The following is a 15,868-nucleotide window of genomic DNA, read 5'->3' on the forward strand; positions in this document are numbered from 1 at the left end:
ATAAGCGTGAAGTAGACTAAATAAATTACATTTGAGCGCCAAAGGTGTTACGCACTGCAAGAAACGGAAGCTAAGAATTAAGATAATTAAATAATATACAAATTAAAGTGAGAATAGTGAAGCAAATTTTTTTGAAATTGAAACTTTATCACCCCTTACTAGTATTAAATATTCTATAGAGAAAGCATTAGAAATAACGAACGAATAAGACAGGAATGTATATATATATATATATATATATAGTCCACCGATTCGCCATGCTCCGACTTATGTACTAGTAAAATTATATAGAAAAATATTTCCATAGTTTTATTCAAATAGCTTGCTATTTGCTCTAAAACATATTTCGCACATTTGTGCATATGATTCCCAACTAGTTTTATCACCCCCGGAACGAAGTGACTGCTGCCGGCCAAGTCTCAGAAATGTGTTGTGTTACAAAAGTTGCAAGTCATTGTTTACTAGTGTTCAAAGTTAGTAACTGATCATACATAATTATTGGTCTTAGATACTTACTGCTAATAGTTACTTAATGTTCGTTGATACTTACTGATCAGAGCTACTTACTGCTCATAGTTACTTATTGATTATAGTTAAATTAAATAGCTCGCTGCTCCTCTCTGCCTCTCCCCCTCTCTCTCTATGGCTATCGCTTTTTGTTAATCTCTAGAGGCAACTCCGCTCCCGCGCACTCACACTCACTTTCTCTGCTCCACTCTCTCCTCGGGAACTATAAATAGAGGCGCTGAGGTCGCGCGCGCCTCAGTCTGTCCTAGGGGTACCTAGTGTTAACATCTCAAGTGATAGTGATAGTGATCCCCCTTCGATCCCAAAAATATGACGTGGCTAATATATCTGGATGATTAGGAAGAAACTCACTTGGATGAAATCACCATTCTTGGTCACTACACTGGAAGGAAGTAAGCAATGACGTGTTCTTTACTGCGGTAAGTCTTAACCATGACATTTATATTATGTATGAAGCTGTTGGTGGGATCAGGTCACTTTTAGATACTTTAGATACTTACTGATCTAGTTACTTACTGGTCAAGATACTTACTGTTCAGAGTTACTTACTGCTCATAGTAACTTAGTGGTTATAGATACTTCCTCTTCAGAGTTACTTACTGCTCATACATACTTACTGATCATAGTTAATTAATGTTCATTGATACTTACTGATCAGAGTTACTTACTGCTCATAGTTACTTATTGATTATAGTTAAATTAAATAGCTCGCTGCTCCTCTCTGCCTCTCCCCCTCTCACTCTATGTTAATCGCTCTATGTTAATCGCTTTATGTTAGTCGCTCTATGTTAATCTCTAGAGGCAACTGCTCTCTCCCACGCACTCTCACTCACTTTCTCTGCTCTTCTCTGCTCTGCTTGGGGACTATAAATAGAGGTGCTGAGGTCGCGCGCGCCTCAGTCTGTCCTAGGGGTACCTAGTGTTAACATCTCAAGTGATAGTGATAGTGATCCCCCTTCGATCCCAAAAATATGACGTGGCTAATATATCTGGATGATTAGGAAGAAACTCACTTGGATGAAATCACCATTCTTGGTCACTACACTGGAAGGAAGTAAGCAATGACGTGTTCTTTACTGCGGTAAGTCTTAACCATGACATTTATATTATGTATGAAGCTGTTGGTGGGATCAGGCCACTTTTAGATACTTTAGATACTTACTGATCTAGTTACTTACTGGTCAAGATACTTACTGTTCAGAGTTACTTACTGCTCATAGTAACTTAGTGGTTATAGATACTTCCTCTTCAGAGTTACTTACTGCTCATACATACTTACTGATCATAGTTAATTAATGTTCATTGATACTTACTGATCAGAGTTACTTACTGCTCATAGTTACTTATTGATTATAGTTAAATTAAATAGCTCGCTGCTCCTCTCTGCCTCTCCCCCTCTCACTCTATGTTAATCGCTCTATGTTAATCGCTTTATGTTAGTCGCTCTATGTTAATCTCTAGAGGCAACTGCTCTCTCCCACGCACTCTCACTCACTTTCTCTGCTCTTCTCTGCTCTGCTTGGGGACTATAAATAGAGGTGCTGAGGTCGCGCGCGCCTCAGTCTGTCCTAGGGGTACCTAGTGTTAACATCTCAAGTGATAGTGATAGTGATCCCCATTCGATCCCAAAAATATGACGTGGCCAATACATCTGGATGACTAGGAAGAAACTCACTTTGGATGAAGTCACCATTCTTGGTCAATGTAAACAATGACGAAAGAGAATAGTCACGTGTCCTTTACGGCGGTAAGTCTTAACCATGACAGTTATATTATGTATGAAGAAGCTGTAGGTGGGATTAGGCCTAGTTCTAGACTTTATATTCCAATTTATTTCCTTATTGCCATGGTCCCCTTTACATACTTAGAAACTTAGTAATACTTTTCAATACTTTAGATACTTACTGGCTATAGATACTTACTGGTCCTAGATACTGACTGCTCATAGCTACTTACTGCTCATAGTTCATTACTTATTATAGTTACTTAATCTTCATTGATACTTACTGATCATAGTTACTTACCGGCTATAGATACTTACTGTTCATAGTTACAAAATTTTCATTACTTACTGAAAATAATTACTTACTGATCATAGTTACTTAAAACATGTTTAGATACTTGCTGTTCAGAGTTACTTCCTGCACCGTTTGATTTCTCAAAAAAATTGTCTTATAAAAATATCGATAAATATCGATTCAAACTATCCTAATATTTTGAGCTTGATAATGATCCATTTCCGATTAAATCCTATAATTTAATTGCCTAGTTTTGTTTCCTTTCTTATATATTACATTTCCATTTTGGTAACCGTATAAATAAATTCTTGTGTCCATAAATTTCGTACATTTCCCTATCCCTATCTGCATGATCAATGAACATTAAATGCAATTTTTAAGTTTCCAAAATACTTTTTCCGCATTGAGGAAATTCCCGATTTTCCCGAAGAATGCACCTGGGTCACCTGATCGGGTGTCGTAAATAGTTGTAAAAAGTTAAAAATGCTAATAACCATAAAATAAGTGTAAAAACTTTCCAAGTCCTCTATATTTTAAATGCTTCTTCCGTTGCCGTTTTCCATATTTAAAATGTTCCCAACGAAGGCATGGCATCCCTTAACGTTAGCTTCCACTGAAGTTGAAGTTGAAGTTGCCCTGCGAATGCATTTTGGGTTTGGTAAAAGTTTTTGGCAAGTAAATGGAGCAAGAAACAGCTGTCCCTTCATATCTTTTGCATATCAAGAGTATCGACATAAGGAGGAGGAGTAACTGCAGGAAAGCGACTAAAAGGGACCCCTTTTCTTTTGTCAGTGAAATATATGGAAAGTTTGCCCAGCACAAGGCGGGATGCCTAGACACGCATAAAAAACCGAGTAACATTTGATTTTCTTATGCAAAAATAAGAAGTATATGTGATATATATTATTTATTTTATATTGATCAGATATGGGTGGCAGATGATATACATCTGAGCGTAAAAATATGTTGAAGAATGTCATATGTTTGGGTAAAAAGAGAAGTTTACATTTTCTAGAAATTAAATACTTATAATAGCATATTCAATTAAGTAGTATTTCAATTTTGTCGCTAGTTTCAATTCACACTCCTAAACTCCGTGTTCCATGTGTTTGCATACATGAGTGCAAAGTTACATTCAATTTATATATGTACATGCACTTTTCAAAAAGTTTACACCGAAAAAAGTTTCAGCTGAAAGGAAAACTAAACATTTTGTTATCGTTTCGATAATGGACTTCAGATTTCCATACGCATACCCAGGCCCTCGAAGCGACTTTCTGCTGTATTTACATATTTTCTGAAGACTTTTAGTTTGGTTTTATTTATTTTATTTTCTGCTGGTCGTAGTCAAAGTTTATGGCATTCGGGGACAATCGAATTGCAGCCGAAAATTTATGCACAATTTTTCATTATTCAAATGTAATTTGCAAGCCAAGAAAAACTTTAAAAAGGGAAAGCTTCTTGGAAAAGTAAGGCACTGACATATGGTAGTTTGTTATGCATTTACAATTTACAAATACAAAATAATAATTAATAGGGACTCAAAAATGTATGGCGGAATTGAAGTAGTTTCCACAACCTCAATGAACAGTTTTGGTCAGGCAAAAAAATTTACATTCAGTTTTCAAAAATAAGTCAATTTATTTATTTTTTATTTTAAAAATTGATCTAGCATACAACGTTAACCTTAATCAAAAATTATCGAGAACTTTTAGAACACATTTATTTTAAGATGTTTAACTCTTTACGAAAATTTTAAATACCTCTTTTATCTGTGTAAAAATATAAAGGAGAATTTACCTACATCAAAAGATTTTCAAATGATTTCAATGTCACAGTTTTAATTTTATAGAAAATCAGACCTTTCCTTTGATTGTTGCAATTAAAAAATACAATTGCTAGACAGTATCTTGACATTGCTAACTTCGCCGCCGGGTGTTGGCTTGGTATTTTCAAAGGGATTTTGTATATTTTTTTAACAACAAGAAACCATCGATTATGGAAAGTCGAGACATCAAAATTAATAATCTCAGTTTGCAGTTATGCAGCGGAAAAATGCCAGACGACCAAAATGAGTTGCTTTGAAGTTATAATTTTTTTTGCTGCAACAGAATGCAGCCCGAGGCCCAAGGAAGGCAAAAGCAGAAGTAGATGCAGAAAACCGAAGCGACCGAAGAAGGATAATCAGAAGAAAGTCCTCTTGGTTTTTAGGATCATTATTATCATCATTATGTATGGTCATCATCCTTTAGAAGAGCTTCTCAGCGGCGGCAGCTTCATCAATGTGCATTTTATTTCTGTCCCCCGCAGGGGAAAGTGCAATCCCACAAAAAAAAAGGGAGAAGAAAATCAAAAGAAAACTTTAGGATAATATAAATACTCTTCTGCTTTACAGCTCCTTTAATCAAATCTTTTTTATTTAAATTATATATTTATTGATAATTAATGCAAGAATTTTAATGTTTAACTAAATCTATTGATATTTTCTGTAAGAGTATATAATTAAGACAGTTTAAAAAGTTGTGAGCTAAGCTGTCTGTAAAAAACAATGGAGCTTGGCAAATGTTGTTATTACCTTTGAACAATGTTCACCACGTTTTCCCCATTTTCCCCAGATGGCAGCTTATTAAATATCAGACAACTTGAAAGCAACACTAATGCAATGAAACCTGGTTAAACCTGTTGAAGAGTCCTTTAAAAAGGAGCAAATAATGAGCTAACTAACAAGGTGACTTACCTTTTACTTAGGTTAATAAATATAGCAAATCATTCCTAGGTAGAAATTAAATTATTCTAAGAATTTGAAGATATACGATGTATCTATTTTATTTATATATATACCATATCACAAACATTTTATAAATTCCTTTAAAAGTATTGTTGAGGCTTTCTATTTTTATGCAAACTTGGGCATCATTTGAATTGGTAAAGACCTTTGATACTTGAATTATATTTCGGAGCGACCACTGTAGTATCTCGAAGGCAGCGGAATCCTTTTCCCCCCCCTTCTATTTTCGATGCTCTCTTGTATATTACTCATGTGTGTGCCCAAGGCTTCGAGTGGGTGGATTCAGGATGCAGGATATAGGATGCAGAGTGCAGAGTGTGGAATAAGGGATGAGGGAATGCAGGATGCAGGACGAAGGATATGTGATGCAGAAGGGGTAGTGGCAGCAGCATGTGGTGGCTTGTAATGCAGCTGTAGAGCTGCCTTTTGTTCTTGTTGCTGGCCCCTGGCTGCTGCTATACGTTTTTTATTTTCTTTTTTTAATAAATTATAAATTTCTGCAAATATATTTGCAAGCAGGGATTACATTTATCCCCATAGCCATTCCTCTTTACCACCCCCCAACCTCTTTTTACATTTCGCAAGTTTTTGCCAAGGCCCCAAGTGTGTGGCCGCCGCGTTTTCATACCATTTTCATGTGTGCTTTTGTATGCACTTTGGAATTTTGTATTCATGCTTAAGTCACGTTTCGCACATTTGTTAAGCGAAGTTCTTAAGGCGATTGCAAATGCCGCCACTAGTCCTCTCACTGCTCATCATCCAGCCGCTTTTCCCGCTTTCCACTTTCCCGCTTTCCCCCTTTTGCCTTTTCATGTTTGCATAGCGAAAGGAAATTATGTGAAAAGTCTTAAATTAACTGCAAGTGGCAAGCGAAATGGCTGAAAGACGAAGGAGGGGTTTTTTGCGTTGCGTAAACTGTCTCGACGATGACGGAATATATATATATATATATATATATATATGTATATTTTAATCAATCACAGATCCTTTTAAGTCGACTTCCTTTTGTGCTGCGAGAAAAGGTAGAAATTAAAAATTAAGCCGCAGGACAATAAAACTTAATTTTACTTCAAAGGTAAATGTTTAAATTAAAAGTCTGTTGAATAGGAAATTGTAAAATATTGGGTTGGTTTTCATTAAGAAATAAATAATTAAAAGAAACGTTTCTTATATTTATAATTATTTATATTTATATCATTTTAATCAAAGGGTTTTCTTTTGTTTTGAAATTGTTCTTCATTTCTAAATTTTAAGAATATTTCTTTTGTTCAAATTACAAATTCTTTAAATTCCGCCAAGCTCGACAATAAAAATGTCATTTCAAAAATGATAAATGTGAACACACACACTCTTCTTACACACACTCAGGCACAACAAAAGTTGCTACTGCTGCTCTGTGAAAATCACGTAGTAAATTTTCTTTCGTTAAACTTGAGCCGCTACCGATAATTCGTTGTGAGTTGAAACATTTCGCCATAGGTGAAGTTTTTCCCGTTTCGTTTTTCCGTTTTCCCCGGTTTTTCTGGCTGCATATTAATTTGAAATTTGTAGCTTGCCTTTGAGCGACCGTAAATGTTCCTGAAAGTTCGAGTTCTGTGGGGTGTGTTTTTTGGCATTAACAGAGTCATAAATTCACAACACAGCTGACAGTTTTCATATTTGACTTTTCCCATGCATGTTGAACAAAAAAAAAAAAAAAGGAGAAAGGTGTCCCGAACTCATATTCGGGCGAGGATGGGAATCCAGGGATTTGCACCTGCATTCCCATTAAGGTGCGAAAGAACTTTCGCCTAAGTAAATGCTTGGGGAATGGTGGAGAAATGTTTTGCATACGAAAGGTAAGAATTTTTGGTATTTTCAAAAACAGGACGAGGTCCTGTTTTACAGGATGCTAAATGGGTAAGGGAAAGATTGATTTATAGCAAACAGAGGTTCTGTTTAGGTTTATATTATGTTTTACAAATTGTTTGACAAAAAGAATTTTTGCTAATAAATTAATTATACTTTTAAAGAAACATTATACTAAGCCATGTTTAATGCATTTTGCTTATTTATTCTATATTTAATGTATATATTAAGGGGCTTAATTGTAATAAGCTTGGTTTCTTAATCTTCCATATGTATTTTATATTTAATATAAATTTTTTAATCATCTAAATTGCTTCTCCGCCTTCCTTTTACATATTTTGACCCCTAATTTTTATCCTGGTTCTCAAAAATCCCTTCCTTTCACGCTTTCCATTAACTGATTCAAATTCCTGGCCTCCAGCTGCCCCATTCCATTAGGCAAGAACGCGGATAATGTATTTATCAACAACTGACAAAAGTGTGTCAGTCATTCTTTGAAGATTGACAAGCCAAAAAACCGAATCCTGCAGTGAGTTTCGGATTTGAACAGATTTTACCATTGCCATCTCAATCAGGCACAAACAAACGCTCAAATATTTACAGGACTTTATTTACTCCTTTTTTTCTCCTAGAAGGGGGGCGGAAAAAGCGTTGCATTGAATTACATTTCCATGGGGCGGCATGGGATGGCACAAGCTTTTCCAAAGTGAAAACTTATCAGCTGCAGCGCCTTCAGTTGCAGCTTCCAGAAAAGTTTTTACGCCATTTCCGGCGTAACGACATTTTTTGGCCAAATTGTGTGTGAAATTGAATTGCAATTGTCAATAATTCGTTGCCAAAAATGTGTGTATATATATAAATGTGCAGGATTGAATGCATATATGTATATAGCACATTGATTTGCAAAAGTTGAGGGCAACTTTTCTGCTTAAGGTGGAGTTGGTTCGTGTCTCCTAATTAAAATCCTGCAATTGCCTGAAACTTGATTGAAAGGAGAGTCCTTTCCCACTTTCTTGGCAGGTTGAACTTTGAATTCAATTCCAGGCAATGCAAAGTCGATCTAAATCATTTCTTTGCCTTTACCCCATTGCTGCAGTAATAAAAACCAATGACATGTATAAAATTTATTTATTTTTTATGTGCTCACAACTAATGTCATGCATCCACAGGACGAAAAAAAAATAGGAAAAAGAGACACAAAACACATCGAACACTGGCAGCTGCAACAGCTTCGTGCCTATCCAAAGTGGCACGTACCAAAAAGTTCCGCAAAGCAATTTTTGAGCTTAGTTTTTTTTTTTTTTTGAGGATACGAAGAATGACAGGGTATGCTGGATCGGTAGTTATAATGTAGAGCAATTTTTTATAAATTAAATTAAGAGTTTTATTAACTCGATTTTAATGAAAACCAAGTTGGTAGCTTTGAGATACTTATACCAATAATCAATGATCATAAATGAATACCTTTTAATACTAATTCTTAATGATGTTTTCAAGAAGTTATATTAAGATATATAATACCATTTAATACAAATTATAAACTATGTTTTTTAAAAGTAATATTAAGTCACATAACTTTAATGTATTAAATTTTAAACTCCCTTACAATTGACTGCTTAATTGTGACTTTTTTATTATTTGATTATATTTATACTTATATTTTGAGCATTTTACTAAACAAAATTGTTATTAAATTATGTATATCTCAAGTATCTCTTTATTAAAACTCTTAAAACTATTTTTTTAGCATTAATTATTTACATTAAAATTTAATAAAATGTTGACTATAATACATTTTGGGCAGGAATTAATAATTATTATACCCTTGCAGGGTATTATAATTTCAGTCAGAAGTATGCAACGCACTGAAGGAGGCACCTCCGACTATATAAAGTATATATATTTTTGATCAGGATTAACAGCCGAGTCGATCGAGCCATGTCCGTCTGTCCGTCTGTCCGTTTCTATGCAAACTAGTCTCTCAGTTTTGAAGCTATCTAAATGAAACTTTGTAGTTAGTCTTCTATATACTTTCACTCGTATGTCAGAACGGGCGGGATCGGACGACTATATCATATAGCTGCCATAGGAATGATCGGAAAATTTTTCCAAAAAAATTAGAACCTTTTAAGTTTTCAACAGAATTTAATCAAATTTGATATATAGCCATTTTATATTATTCTACAATTTTGTGTAAAATTTTATGAAAATCGGACTAATATTTCGAATAGCTCCCATAGGAACGATCGAGAAATTTGAGAGGACTGAGAATGGCGGTGGCTGTTGTCGGAAGACTGACAATCGCGGTGGCGATAACATTTTCAGTTTTCAACAGAATTTAATCAAATTTGAGATATAGCCATTTTATATTGTTCTACAATTTTGTGGAAAATTTTATGAAAATCGGACTAATATATCGTATAGCTCCCATAGGAACGATCGAGAAATTTGAGAGGACTGAGAATGGCGGTGGCTGTTGTCGGAAGACTAACAATCGCGGTGGCGATAACATTTTCAGTTTTCAACAGATTTTCATCAAATTTGAGATATAGCCATTTTATATTATTCTACAATTTTGTGTAAAATTTTATGAAAATCGGACTAATATATCGTATAGCTCCCATAGGAACGATCGAGAAATTTGAGAGGACTGAGAATGGCTGTGGCTGTTGTCGGAAGACTGACAATCGCGGTGGCGATAACATTTTCAGTTTTTAACAGAATTTAATCAAATTTGAGATATAGCCATTTTATATTATTCTACAATTTTGTGTAAAGTTATATGAAAATCGGACAACTATATCATATAGGTGCCATACAAACCATCTTTAGGTGTGGAGCAAAAATGCAAATCTGTGAATGTAAAACTGAAAATGTAATATGTATAGGTGAATTAAAGGAAAGCAGGTATTACATCATTGTTTTTTAACATAAATATATATAATTTATATTGTATAGATTCGTAGTCATCGAAGTTCTATCTGCAAGGGTATATAAACTTCGGAGTGCCGCAGTTAGCTTCCTTTCTTGTTAAAAATGAAATCATATCCTTTAAATATTGTAACTCGTATAATTAGTAAGTATCTCAAAGTCGACCCTTTAATTCGCAACTTTCTTTCTTTCTTACTTATTTTTTTATTCTAAACATATGGCCAGAATCAAACGTTTGGTTTGCCGGTGTGTGTGTGTGTGTTTGTGTGTGCCACAGTTTGTCATAAATTTTCGAAAAGGAAAGAGAGGCGGGGTTTGTTTTTAGGGTGTAACTGACTTTGCTTTTTCTTTTGGCCGCAACACTTGACACCTGCTACTACCTAAAGCCCCTTTCCCGCTTCCTGTTTCTGCTGCTGTTTCGAATTTTATTGTTTGCTTAAATATTTACACAATGAAAACGAAGCGTTTTCCATGTGTGTATTTTCCCCCTCTGTAGGGGGAAGTGTTTGCGGTTCTTTTGGCCCGGACTTGTAAATGGTTTTTCCATAGCTTACGGGCTTGTGATTTATAGTATGTACATTTACGAGGTGCCCCCCCAAAAGGCGTTTGCTTTATGTATTTATGATATTCTATATTGTACTCAATTGCCAATTATGAGCTGTTAAGGTTAACTTGGTCATGATAAATGTGACTGAGTGTAGGAGAGTTTTGTTGTCTAGCCTTGAGTTCCAATTAAAGTTGTGCCGTAACTTTTTCACCAAAGGAAGAGAAGTGACTTCGACATGTGACAGAGCAACATAGAGCAACACTTTTGCCAATTTGAATATTTCATGACATTTGTCACTCTCTGCATGCAACAGACACTCGTTTCCTGTTTACACAGACAGACACCAACTTTTTATTCAATTTTTTAGCCCAGCCTCTCGCTTCTCCGTGACTCGCGCTTTTCCTTGGGTTTTCCTCTAGCTTGCCTTCTGGCTTTTTCCCCCCTTTTATTTTCTGCGTATTCAGCATGTCAACTGGGAAAACTCAATTTGCCTAAGTAAATAAACGGAATATGAATGTTTAATTTATTTTATAGATATTAAATAAACACACGACTCGGGCACACATCCAGGGTAAGAAACTTTGACTTGTAGCTGAACTTTTCTCTGGGAAAGTAACGAAAGAAAGCCAATTGTGGGTGGGCTTGTGATAACAACATTTACAATTTGCGAAACTTTTGAGTAATGGAAATTTTTAAAGAGTGACTAAATGTACATGTAGATATATGCAGAGTGGCGTGGAAAATCCCCAAAGGGGAAAATGCAGTTCCAGCTTAATCGTTTCCTCTCCACTCCTTTGGTAATCTCTATCGAAAAAGATTTAATTAAAATATCGTCATGGGTGCGGGAGGCGGCGAGAATCAATTTAATTAAATTTTTGCACTCACTCTCGCTTTTTCTCCGACTTTCCTCTTCCTTTCTTCGGTGACTTATTTTGGTTTCCTTTCGGAAAAGGAAAATCACAGACAAAGGAATGTATTGCATTTAAAGGAGGAAAGAATATATACATATATAAAAAGCGTAAACAGATGAGAGATTGTTTTAACCACCTGCGGCCAATTCAGGTTTTATAGCTCTCATTTAATTAAAATAGTCATTACAGAGTCTACAATCGCGTGGCAAAATAATAAAGCAAGTGGCTAATACATATACTAAAATATATATATATTCCATAGATATATATACTAACAATATATACACTTCATATAATTCTTTCCTACACTAAGCTAAGCATATTATTTTTATTTAAAGTATTGAAATATAAGGAAATCCTTAGAGCATTCAATCTTAATTATTGGTTTAGGCACCCTATAGATTATAAATCGTTTATTTATATACATATATTTATTATTAATTTATAACTATATAAATCCCATTAATTTGTTTACTTTATAATCCATATATTTCTTCCATTAAGTACTACCTTAATATTTTCTTGGATTAACTTTGCTTGTTTACTTTACTGTTTTAGCCATTTTTATTTTAATCTTAAAAACCTTCTTCCCATATAAATCTCATTTGAATTTTTTCAAATACGTGCTTAAAATCCTGGCTTTGCATTTATGAAACGCACTGTATAAATTATACAAATACCACAGGCTGATTTTTAATTAAGCCACAAAAAACCCTCACCACACGCTGCGTATACGCAATGTCGCGTTTTTTCCTTCTCATCCTTATTTTTCCTACATCCCCACATTTCCCTCCTCCTCCTCCGTAGTCCTTCGTCCTGTTCAGTTCATAAAATTTTATGCGTGACTCATGATTTTTGTCCTTCGCTCTTGTTTTTTTTGTTGACTTGTTTACACGCATCCCTGACAAATAATGATGAGTCGCTGGCTGCCTTTTATGAATATGAATGCTGTGCGTTTGGGTGTGAGTGTGAGTGTGGGGCGGGGGCCGGGCTATCCAGGGGGCGTGGTCGTGTATCATAAAAACCTAAACGTCTGCGTCGAAGGCGTTAAATTTGTGCAAATTTTTGCTTTTATATGACCGGATCGTGTTATGACAACGCTTACATGTTGTTATCTCACGAAGGAAGAGAGAGAGAGAGAGTGGGTGGGTGAAGGTCCTGGAGGACTCGGCTTTCCTTAAGTGGATGGATTGCCTTGGGTGTCTGAATATGAGAAAAGGATGTATTACAGGTGAGACTTACTGCTGACTTGCAGATGCCTGAAAGTTAGCTAAATAATACGGAAAATATTTCATGTTTCCTCTAGTTTTTATGTATAACCCATAAAATTAGACAACTTTTAGATTAGACTAAGTTATTATAATGAGTTTCCAATAAAGAAACATTTTCCTCTCCCGATTTATGCCTATAGAAGCATGTATAGCTTATAAAGCCAATTAATATCCATTTATAAAATGAATAAACTAATAATAATTCAAATTTAATAAACAACATGATTTTTAGCATACAAACTATCGATTAGTTATGGTCCATTAAACGGCAAAATACAATTTATTCATCACTTAAAATAAAATATTTATATATGAATCGAAGCCAAATAGTTTTCAGTTCAGTGAACCCAAAGCCCCGAGTGCATTTATGGCCCCCCAACTGGTCATAACATTTGATTATGTTTTCATACATTTAGCAAAACCATTTTTCCGGTTTTTCCAAAAGCTTTTTATGAAATGTTGCCAAAATCTAAATATTGCACAGTTACCGATTTTCGCAATGAATTTTTATGCCATTTAATATGGCATAAACAACAACAACCGAAAAAAACAAAAAAAAAATGGCTAAAACTTTTCCCTGTCTGTCTAACTGTTTGCATCGTGAAGTGAAATTCTCGCGGGAAACATAAAATACATTCTACATAAATGAATAGAATTGCACATTAATATGTGCCAGCCAAAAAGTTTTATAAACTAACCCCCCACACACCCGAAATGGGAATTTTGATATACCAACATGTGTGTCGAGTGCTTTTGGAAAATGTTTGCGTTCTGCGATTTGTCTCGACTTTGAAACCCACTTTGAGATTTTCATAATTGTTAGTTATGTCTGCGTAGAAGTTTTCATTCTATATATCTATTTAGTTGACTTCGTTTTGGCAATTAGTCGGGGAATTCATACCTGTAATTAGTTTTAAGCGTTGTTTATGCCCCTCACAAATAACTTTTGCCATAAAATGCAATCTTGGCACAGATTATGCACACACTAAATGGTACATTTATGGACTCTAAACATTTTTGGCCCAGTGCCCTAAAGGGTCAACTATGTCTGGAGATTTTATTTATAATAAAATGGATAGTAATTACTTAAATTAAATGATTCTAATGAATTAAGCTTTATTTATATTCTTTATATATTTATAATCTTTCCTTTCTTTATATTTTGAGTTTAATTTAATTAAATGCTGCTGTGTATTATATATTCAAAGGATTCCTCATACTCCACAGATAAGTCCTTACTTACATTTTATTTGGCAACACTCAGAACTTGGCTCTGTTTCAACTATATATATATTAACATAGATATGTCTAGGAAAATCTGTGTAAAATTGTTTTTTCATTGTTCAACTTGGCAAGAGAATTCCGAATTTTTAGGACAGTAGCAAGACCCAGACAATCAACAGTTAATTTATGAGCATTTAATAAGAAAATCCCATTTAAAATCACTTAATCGGAGCAGCCTGTAAGCCTGAAGGCTTATCTTCAATTAAATGGATTTCATGCTCCTGTGACTTGTTGCTCTATTTCGGATGGCAGGCGCCTCCTTGATTATCCCCCAAAGGCACAGAAGCACAAAATCCTTGTTGGTCCTGCGAAGCTGCGAGTATCAAAGCGTTACAAATCACTCGAAGGAGCCGCAGAGAGCGTGTCTATCGATTGAAGTGCGACAAATGGAACGCATTAAGTTAACATTATTGCCAAACAATTTGCTCGAATTGTGTTCATTTTGTGTCGTTACTGTCATTGCTACTCACATACATAACTTTGCCTTGCTTTCGTTGTGGGTTTCCTTTTCGTTATTCTTTTATTTTCCTTCGATTCTCAACTTATATCCTTGTTATGTTTACTCCCTCCCAGTCTGCCTTGGATAATTCTCTGGCAATTGTGTTTTCATGTGGCCAACCCCAAATCTGATTAGACGGTCTGTGCCGAGGGTCTGTGCTTTGGGGCCTCAAGAAAGGCAGTATCAAACGACGATAAATGGCTGAAACTTGTAAGTGAGAAGATATTACGAGTAGATGTGCCCATTGTCAAGGGGAAATTGCTTTTAGCCTGTTGCTAAAAATCCTGCACGAGTCCTTGTGTTCCCTTGAGGGGCTTCGCCAGCACAATCCTTTCGACAGCAGGTTCTACAATTCCAATCGGCTTGTTACCTGTCGAGGGAATTGCCTGTGTTAAGTGGTAAATTATCTTTTTTATTCCTGGTTTGGTTACAGTTTCACTAACTCTCTCTCTCTGTCGCTTTGTTGCTACAAATTACGGAAAAAGGGTTTGCGTGTAATGGACACCTTAACTGGGACAAAAGTAACTGTCTAAAAAATCAGTGAACACTTAAAAAAGGGGACAAATAAATCCTTAAAAGTGAAGTTTGGAGGCTTCAAATTGTAATCTTTTCTTACTTATATGTTTTTAGTATTGATTACTGAGCATTTGTGCATTGGCACAATTTATTTTAAAGGAATTAAACTAGGAAAGGTATTAGAAAAATCATGACTGGTTAGCTTGCATTATCATTAATAAATTTGAAAATTATATTACTTATTACATAAGTTGCATAAACTCACGCTCCTTGGTCACTATCCAAGTTATACACAGGGAAAACCATATAGACATAATAACTATACATATATTTAGAATCAGGGAGTAAAAATGCAAAAGTTGTATTTAAAATAATATATCAATTTGGTTGTCGTTAAATTTTTCGTTATGGAAGCTCTTATTGTTAAAACTTTCGTTGTTGAAACTTGTGTGATGAAGTTGTTGTTGAAGACCCTGCTGTTGTTGAAACTATTCTTGATGAAACTCATGTTGACAGTGTTATTGAAATAGTTCTTAATGTTGAAACTGCTGTTGTTGAAACTATTTATGAAACAGTTCTTTTTAAAAAAGTTGTTAATTTGAAAGGTAATAAATCCTTTGTATACTTTATTTTAATATTGATATAACATTTGCAACTTTAATGTCTTAGGTGTCTTTGTTTGAAAATGTTATTTTATCAAACTTTTCGTATAGGAAAAATATTTTTT

The 15,868-nt window shown here is 34.8% G+C and overlaps 1 long non-coding RNA gene across 1 annotated transcript; it reads right to left on the reverse strand.

Moving 5' to 3' along the window:
* Window positions 1-6,285: 6,285 nt before the first annotated feature.
* Window positions 6,286-15,752, reverse strand: LOC147643468 (uncharacterized). Its single transcript, XR_015271952.1, has 3 exons — window positions 15,407-15,752; window positions 14,597-14,995; window positions 6,286-6,344 (listed from the first exon to the last, which is right to left on the reverse strand). It is a non-coding gene; the product is annotated as an uncharacterized LOC147643468 (long non-coding RNA).
* Window positions 15,753-15,868: the final 116 nt, after the last annotated feature.

The sequence above is a fragment of the Drosophila serrata genome, unplaced genomic scaffold (genome assembly GCF_035046125.1).
Source record: "Drosophila serrata isolate PLE 108 unplaced genomic scaffold, ASM3504612v1 contig_272, whole genome shotgun sequence".
In the NCBI taxonomy this organism is placed as follows: Eukaryota; Metazoa; Arthropoda; class Insecta; order Diptera; family Drosophilidae; genus Drosophila; species Drosophila serrata.